Source organism: Dipodomys ordii, unplaced genomic scaffold (genome assembly GCF_000151885.1).
Source record: "Dipodomys ordii isolate 6190 unplaced genomic scaffold, Dord_2.0 Scaffold23, whole genome shotgun sequence".
Lineage (NCBI taxonomy): Eukaryota > Metazoa > Chordata > Mammalia > Rodentia > Heteromyidae > Dipodomys > Dipodomys ordii.
In genome coordinates, this window is record NW_012267239.1 from 10,785,462 (window position 1) to 10,794,907 (window position 9,446).

Consider the following 9,446-nt stretch of genomic DNA (forward strand, 5'->3'; position numbering starts at 1 on the left):
GGGCAGGGAAGATGGCTTAGTAGTAGAGCGCTTGCCTAGCATGTATGAGGTTCTGGGTTCGATTCCTCAGTACCACATACACAGAAAATAAATGAAGAAATAACTACTGACATTATTTTAAAAGAAAGAGGAACGGAGTATGGGGGGGATGGGCAGCCTGCAGCTCTGTCCCTTGCCTACCTCTGGTTGCTCAGGGGAGTCTCCTGGCCTCTGTTTCTGCCTCCTCTTATTTCCACTCCTCCCCATAGCTAGGATGACGCATCAGCCGCCAGTCTTGGAAGCTTTCTGCCTCGGCTGGTCTTGAACCACAGTGCTCCCAATTCCAGCCTCCTGCATCACCAGGATTACAGATTTCAGCCTCCACAGCCTGGCATTTTCTTTCCCTCCCTCCCTCCCTCCTTCCCTCCCTCCCTCCCTCCCCCCTTCCTTCCCTCAGGATCTCTATGGAGCCCAGGCTGACCCCTAACTTGCAGTCTTCCTGCCTAGCCTCCCGTGCGCTGGCATTCCAGGCATGTGCCACCACGAGTGGCCGAAATACGTGGCCGACTGTGTCCCTGAGGGGTTTCTCTGACCGGCCACTAGCACATGGTGCCTATGTTGGTCCTCAGTGCAAGCAATGGCGTGGAGTGGGCCTGGAACTTGCCCTATCTGATGCTGACATCTGAGCTCCAGGGGGAGGCGCAGCTCCTAAAAGCAGGGCATCACAGGGGCCACTCTTCCCCTTCCCAGAGAGAGGTTTCCACGGACAGAAGCCAAGCCCCTGCACCAGCCTGGGGCAGGGCTGGTGGCCATCCTGCTCCTCGATCACACTGGACTCTCATCAAGGATCCCCAGACGTGGGTGGGGGCCGGCCGGCCTTCAGCTGCTCTGTCAGCCACAGGCTGCTGAGAAAGGCCTCTCCAGACGGCCAGAGAGCCCATCTTGGCCCCTGCTCTCTGATTTGGCCACACCAGGCCCATCTGGCTGGGTGCTTTCCCAGTGGGCAGTCCCCCAGGAGGAGCTCCCAAAGAGAGATTCGCCTCCCAGCATCCACCTTCCAAGGCTTGGCTGTGTTTACTCTGCTCACAAAGTAGCTTCCTGTTTCCAAGAGGAATGAGGTTTTTTTTAAGGGTTATAAATGTGATTCAAAAGGCTTTTTGGACATCAAATGGCTCGTAAAAAAGGGAACGTTTCGGCAATTTCAGCATAAATGAATAAAAAACATACAGTGTGTGCCTCCTGCTTGTCTCTGGCACCAAAATGCTGGGGGGGGGGCAGGGAGGGGAGGGAGGAGAGGAGGTAGAAAAAGGGAGGGAGAAAAGAGGAGAGAGAGTGCAAATGATCTGGGCTTCACTGCATCTGAGACTTGGCTTTTTAAAGTCTAGAAATGTAGCTTTTATTACAGGTCAAAGCATAGTTGAGTAGAGAGATGGTTTTGTACCAAACTGACTCTAAAAGAAGAAAAAGTAGTTGACCGATATTGCTGAAGTCTTATCTGTTTTACAAACTGGACTCTATCAGGGTGTGGGCTGCTAGGTAAGGCCGTCATCAGCCTGTTACTATTTGGACTGTGTGTGTGCCCAGGGCCAGTGACTCACACCTGTAATCCCAGCTACTCAGGAGGCTGAGCTCTGAGGATCTTGCAGTTCGAAGCCAACTGCAAGAAAAGTCCCTGTGGGACTCTTATCTCCAATGAACCACCAGAAAACCAGAAGTGGAGCTGTGGCTCATGTGGTAGAGCACTAGCCTTGAGCACAAAAGCTCAAGGACAGCACCCAGGCCCGGAGTTCAAGCCCCAGGATTGGCATACCAAAAAGAAAAAAGGAAAAGAAAACAACGTTTCCCATTTGCACTAGCCACATTACAAGTACTCAACAATCACAGATGGCCAGTGCCCGCCATATTGGATCGCCATCTTGGATCCATGGTTGCAGAAATATTTACCGTGATGTCAACCGAGTAAATGACAGTGCCCAGAAATGCTAGGCTTCCACATATTCTGATGCTAAGGTGACAGTCTTCTTGTTACCTTCCCATCCCGCATCTTGATAAACAAATGGGTGTGCTGAAAAATGTCAGTTTAATGAACTGAGTCCAACCATCATGATGTTGGATGGGCATGGTGTGAGTACTCCTAGCCCCGAGTTGATTTATCTTGGTGTTTGGTTGAATTCCTCGCATTTTGGGTCTCTTTGGTAACCTCTATGCCCCGCTCTTTTTTTTTTTTAAGGTGGCTGGCTAGCTGTTATAATTCATCATGAACGCATCTCACTCCAGCCCTGGCTCCCCTGACAGAAGGAACAGCCAGTCTCTGAGAGGTCAGAGGCATTTTTCTCCCTTTGTCTTTCTCAGTTTCCAGCATAGATTTGTCACTCTAAGAAAGCATGAACACTGGATTTGATGTACTTTAATTGATTTCACCCTCGACAAGTCAAACTGCCCGTCAACTCCTTCCCTGGACTTCCCTGAACTCTCCTTAAGGCTAAAGTTTTCATCTGTCCCTGAAACCAAGCTGTCACTGAGAAATTTATTCCCTTCACCCGGCTCTCACGACTCACCTTATTTTCAACCCCACAGTCCTCCCAAGGGAAGAGCAGGGGATATGTGAAAGAACAGAAGAAAAGACGGGAGGTGGAAGGGGAGAGAAATTAAGACCAAACACAGAAAGGAGAGCAGATCGGCAATCCTTATCCTGATCCTCTTTTGGAGAATTTTTCTGATTTCTCTGTCTAGATTGGTAACAGGGTAAAAACCAGAGAAGAAGGAAGGATGCGTGGACAGTAGGGGAGATGCTCAGAGGAACGTGTGAGTAAAAAAAAAAAAAAAGAATTCTAGGCTTAGTCATTAATAATTTGATTTATTAAGAGATTTTTCTAAAAAATTAGGAATTATCTTGCCTATGCTGAAAACTGTGATCCATGCTAGAAGGATGAAATACATTGTCATCCTTGCTTGTCATTAGCGCTCATGAGAAGGAGGAGGAGGACATAGTACCAAGAACTATCAGCATCATTTACATTTTAACATCACAACAATAAGGAGAATAAGTTCCAGAGGAATCCAGAAAACAATGTAAGCGAACCCATTAATGGATTATCAAACTATTCTCTACGACTAGGAAATCCAAGTTGCCCGTTTCCAGCTGACTTAGTTCCGATTGTGAGCCAATGGTGTATGAATGGCCCTGTGTCCCTCCTGCCTCCTCCTCACCCTGGTGAAGACCTCAGGTCTCCTCATGCAATTTGGTCTTCGATTTGATTCCTAGGGAAATGGAAGAGATACACTTGCTTAGAACACAGACAACGGACTTTTTTGTTTTTTCTAGATGGCATCTGATGGGATACAAGTCGCTGACCAGGACACGTCGTAATGACAAAAGTAGAGTGGATACTGGAGCATGAATCTCCAGGTGGACCAGCTTGTTTTCTTGCCAGCAAGCCCTGAGATGTCATTATTGCTTTGCCTCGGGGTGGCAAAGGTGTGGACCACCTTATTGCTGGAGCAAGAAGACATCTGGGACCTGGGTGCTGTCCATGGTTCTAGATGAGGGTGCATTTCATGGTGCATTTAGCCTTCGACAGAATTCCAAGGCACCCAGGGAATCTGTGATCTCTTGGACCAAGTCCTAAAGGAATAATTTAGATCGGCTACCAAATCTCTCATAAAGCTAAAAGGGTAGGAAGATAAACCTATGGAGACATGATTTCGCCTCACATGCATTGCTTTCCTGAGCTTTTACTCTTCTCTCCCGTCAAATTCTACTTTATGTGTTTGTGGTAAGAATGATCTGGAATAACACGAGAAAACACGGATAGATGCGTGTGTGAGACTGGGGTGCCGGTGAGAGCAATCTCTGTGGTTGTCCAATTCTGTCACGTCTGAATTGGTGACGCTGGGAAATGGACTTGACCCTCCTGGCTGTCGTATGCTTCAACAATAAATGCAGCTGTGATGTTGTGAGTGCACCCGAAAAATCCTTAGCTGAGCTGGCAGTGGCTCACGCTTGAAATCCCAGCTACTCATGAGGCTGGGATCCAGAAGACAGTCCACCACCAAGACTCCCACCCCATCATGACCAACAGAAACCATGGCTGAGAGCTGGGAAGGTGGCTCAGTGGTAGAGTGCTTGCCTCACATGCATGAGGCCCTGGGTTCCATTCCTCACCACCACGTAAGCAGAAAAAGCCAGCAGTGGCGCTATGGCTCAAGTGGTAGAGTGCTCGCCTTTAACTGAAGAGCTGAGGGACAGCACCCAGGACCAGAGTTCAGGCCCTACAACCAACAAAAAAGAAAGAAGAAAGAAAGAAAGGAAGGAAGCAAGAAAGAGAGAGAGGGAGAAAGAAAGAAAGAAAGAAAGAAAGAAAGAAAGAAAGAAAGAAAGAAAGAAAGAAAGAAAGAAAGAAAGAAAGAAAGAAAGAAAATCATTGCTGAACCGGGCACTGGTGGCTCACATCTCTCATCCTAGCTACTTGGAGGGGGGGGGGGCTGAGATCTGAGAACCTCTATTTGAAGCCAGCTTGGACAGGAAAGTCTGTGAGACTCTTATCTCCAATGAACCAACAGAAAACCAGAAGTAGAGCTATGGCTCAAGACTCTGAGTTCAAACCCCAGTATTTTACACACACACACACACACACACACACACACACACACAGAGAGAGAGAGAGAGAGAGAGAGAGAGAGAGAGAGAACATTTTTAGGTGCAAATAGACAAACTGATTTAAGTTCAGCAATTTAGATCAATGCTTAGAACATGGTTAGAACTCATTAGTGTTTACTATTGTTTGATCTCATCACAGTGTGCCTCTGGCATTGCTGGCTACTAAGTCGAAGCACACTTTGTGAAGGAAATCTGGGTGTCTCAACAGATACTTGCATCCATTTCTCCAGCCATTCACTCCATTCACAAGAGACGTACCTGAAGGACGCACCCGCGGTCTCACTACCAGACTAAAAAGATTGACTGTCAGAGCTTAAGGTGATCCAAAGTTATTCTGGGCCTCTTCCAACCAATCAACGGAATCGAATTTCTAAGGCACGAACACAGGTTGAAGTTCATCTGCTATTTCCAGTCTGTTGTGTCTATTGTTGAATTATTCTTGGGGGAGGGGGAGGTCCTAGTTTTAAGGAGACCTTGAGAATTTTTAAAGCTGAATAGCACATTCATCATAGTTTTGAGTTTCTTCTATCTTGGTCAGAAACACAGTCAATCTGTAAGCATCTACGTTTGGTGATGGCCTGAACATTGCTTTTAAAATACGTTGTGGTTTAGAGTTGTATTTGGATGTTATTAATTTTTTGATCTTAGAAGCAAGAAATAAATGATGGAGAACAACCTGACAAAATCCAAGTTGGCATTTTTTTAAGTATGTAGAGAGGGCTGGCACTGAATGATGGGGTACTCCAGATCCCTCCTTCCCTGAATCCTTTCTCTCTGGGGCCTCCGATTCATGGATTAACCCATCCGATTTATTTGCTTTGGTCTTCAAAAGCAATTCCTCTCTCCAGAGGGACAAAGGCTTAAGATCTCTAGAATGAATGGTTCTGACTAATTTCTGTGTCCCCAACTCTGTTTGTCCATCAGCTACTCCTGCTGCCTTCCTTTGCTGGAAAAGAGATCTCCCCTGACTCAGTCATTTGTATGGTTTTGTTTTCATGCAAGGACTCAAAGATGGGGCCAGGAGGTGGGGGGAAGGATCTGGGGTCTCTCTTCTTCCAAGAAGAGTCACCCCCCCACTCGAACACAAGTATGCTCTGTAAATCAGCCGCGTTGAATTTATCCTCAGGAGCAGAACGAGGTCCTGCTGGTGGCGATTTTTTTTTAATGTGTCTTAATGCGGCGCCTCAGTCCGTACTTGTGTAAGCAGGTTTATGCTACATTTAAAAAAAAATCCATTATGCTACATTATGGGCCCCATTGTCAATCCAAATAATATTGATCATTTCCAGACTTCCAAAATCTGCATTTATGATTGTGCCAGGCAATCAAAATTATTTATGTGTGTACTATATACCCAGACGTTGCAAATTGGAATTATCCGAATGCGTTACACGGGTTGTTTGGTGTTGCTTTTTGGTGTGTGTTTTTTTCTCCTTCATTATTTGGAATGCCCACCTCCCACTGCCAGGATTTTTCCCACCCCTCTTTCCATTCCAGGAGTCTGTACTGGCAGTTCTACTTTCCCCCATGGAAATCGCCGCTCAGACAACCCCAGCCAAATTAGTGCGTATGCCATAGACTTTGAAATGCACATCTGTGAGCCACACCCATACATGGGAGCTCTTGTTCATTCTGAAAACTTTGGCATTAAAAAGACTAAAGAAGACACAAATTAAAACCAAGCGTAACTGCAACTTTGGGGGAGTCACTGTTGTTGTTTTTGTGTATTTTATTCTCCTCTCTCTGTCTCTATTTTATTTCTCTCTCTCTCTCTCTCTCTCACACACACACACACACACACACACATTCACCAATGAAAATCATATTACCTTGGCTACTTTTTATCCTGCGTTTTTCTTACTCCACATTATATCCCATCTATTTTTGGGGGGAGCCAACAAGTATTTTTCCAAAACATAATAACCACCCCCCCCCATCCTGTCAGGAATAAGCACAGTTATTCTTATTGGTTGGGTTATTTCCAACTTTGCTGGTGTGGGAACAGCTGTAATTGACATCCATATGACTCTGGATCCCTTCTCTGATTGCTTCCTTAAATGTAAGTCCTAAAAAAAAAAAAAGCAATTTAAAACCTCTTTATATACATTTGGCCAATTCCCGCCCTACCATTATAATTATAATTGTGTGTGTGTGTGTGTGTGTGTGTGTTTCCAGTCCTCTGCAATTGACAGAATCATTGTTCTCAGTTCTAAACATTTGCATGATCTGTGCCCCTTACCATCTAACTTGCCCCCAGTCTGCAGCTCCATCGGCAAGCCCAGTGAAATTCACCAGCGCCTATAGACATGAGTACAACAAATGTTTGTTGTCAAATGACACTGAGAGGCCATGTTTGTTATGTAGCAATAGCTGTTACATCCTTAGTAATCCAATGAGGAAATTCAGTCCTTTACTTACTAAAATGTAAGGGGTTGTGGTAACTAAAAAAGCCTCTGTTGTATCCTTTGGTAAATAGGAAGATTATTAGTACTTACCTTATAGAATTGCTTCTATAAGCTTAAGCTACTTGTTATCAGTAAAGCAAGGTTTTGGTACAATACTCATGTCCCAAATTACTGTCAACACATCATTTAAGATTTTTTAATTACCTTTAAATAGTTGTACAAAGGGGTTTTGATTCAAAATGTCCATTTATGAGTACAATGCGTCTTGAGCCATGTAACCTATTACATTGTTTACAAATGATTTTCCACTAAAATAATGTAAATATTTTGACACTAAGCTCCTAATTTAATCACTTACAGAGTCTTGATCTAAAAATAGCACCTGACACACAATACGTGTTCAACTAAGATTGTTATTCATTGTAACAATCTCACTACTTGGAAATTAGGAAACAAGAGGAATAACATCTCATTATTCTTTAAATCCAGGGCCTCTGGCGCACTCCATTCGATTCATATGCAAAAAGAGTCTAACACTCTGTGACAATGTGGGCATAAGTAACTATGGTCTGTGTGTGTGTGTGTGTGTGTGCTGCATGCTGGGAAAATCAGCCAGCCATACTCAATGATGGCCTGGTCCGCCATCTTGATTTACTCTTTGCATCCATGTCTACATATACTCCTCCACCACCTGTCAAACAAGAAGCACAGTGGGCCTGGTCTTTGTCCCTTCTGCAGACACATCTGACCTACGGGTACTTCTGCCCCGGCATTCATTCATTCTATCAAGCCCCCTGTGTGAGACAAGGATCAGGCTAAGATGCAGATCTGCAGGCAAAAACTAGGTCCATTGGATCCCTGCCTGGCAACCAGGCCAACCTGCAGACATCAGAGCGAGTGGATGAGCAGGGACAGGGTATGGCCGGTGGTCATGCTGAGCCCTGCTGGAGTGGGCCAACCAACTTTTTTCATCGAACTGCAGACATTGAGCTCGTTTTCTTTGTCATCCATGCGAGAGAATGCCCTTGATTTTTTTGGCAGTCCTTCTACATGCAGACTGATCCTCGGATCTGTGTTCTCTAAAGCTGTTTTAAAATATGACGCTGGATGATAATCCAAAAGCTGGAGAAAGAGTTCTGATGGCAGGTGTAAGCATGTTTTCTCAAAAGGAGGGTATGAGAGGGAGCAGGGGTGGGGGGGGAGTGGAGGGGGGGAAAGGAGGGGGACTGGGGGGTGCGGTTGCTTCCAAAACCAGCACCTGGGAACAGCCAATCAAATGTCCCAATGAATACTGCCCAAACAAATGGGTGGCTGGATACCTCTGCTCTTATTCTTGCTGAACTCTGATTGGCCCCAGGCTGAATGATTTTGTCTCGTTGACCAAATGGTACCCATCATTCCCTGATGAAGACTTGCACCTGCCCTTCAGGCACCCAAAGCTGCCACCCTCCCTTGCCCCTTTGAACGTTCCTGGAGGAGCTTTGATTCTTAAAGCCCCAGCCTTTGTCAGCTTAGATTTGCACCCCCACACACAACCCCCTCCACCACCACCATTTGGTAGCCCAAGGGGTGTGTGCCCCGAACAGCCCCCATCACAGCTGCAACCTCACAGACACGGCGGAAATGCAAGGAATTTTACAAAAAAGGGTCACCCTAACCTCACACTGTCTGTGAACTCTGTTCCCTCCTGCTCCCTCCTGCTTTTTCACAGGAGATCCGATTTCCCTCTAACTCAAACTTTGTCAGGGCACAAGGACAACTGGCTGATGTCTTAGACTCCCAGATGTATAGAGTGGGTGGTGAGTGTCAGGGCAGGGGGGATGGGGGAAGAAGAAAGGTTAAAAAAAATTCTGTGCGCGTGACAGACATCACTAATCGATCACAGAACTCTCATCCCCTACCTGTATCTAGCCTCCAAGTTGATATGTGATCAGGACATCCATTGCAAATCAGTCTATTTGCCATTCTGATCCAGCAGAGACTCTACATTTAAAAAAAAAAAAAGATAAAAAGCCAGTGAAGAGAGATGATCTGCCCATCTTCCAACTGAACATGTGAGTCTAAGCCGGGATATTTGATTTCACGTGTTTCTTTAGTCCCAGTCTTGGATTCCTCCATAGCAGAAGTTTATCGGGTCCTTTGAAGTCTCTAGAGACCGATGCCACCTCTTCGGATTAAACAGGCCTGAAGAAATGACTTGTGAAATGTCGCAGGAGTCAACATCCGTCTCCCACTGGTGTTGCACTTTGTCATCGACTAGCCGCTGGTGCCCTGGCAATGCTGTATAGCAGATCATTCTGCAAGTCAGAGATGAACACCAAAGAGCTTTTAGTCCCACATCTGCGGGTCTGCTATCAACAGGGTTCAGCTGACACAGGAGTGGTTTGGGCCTGACTCTCTCT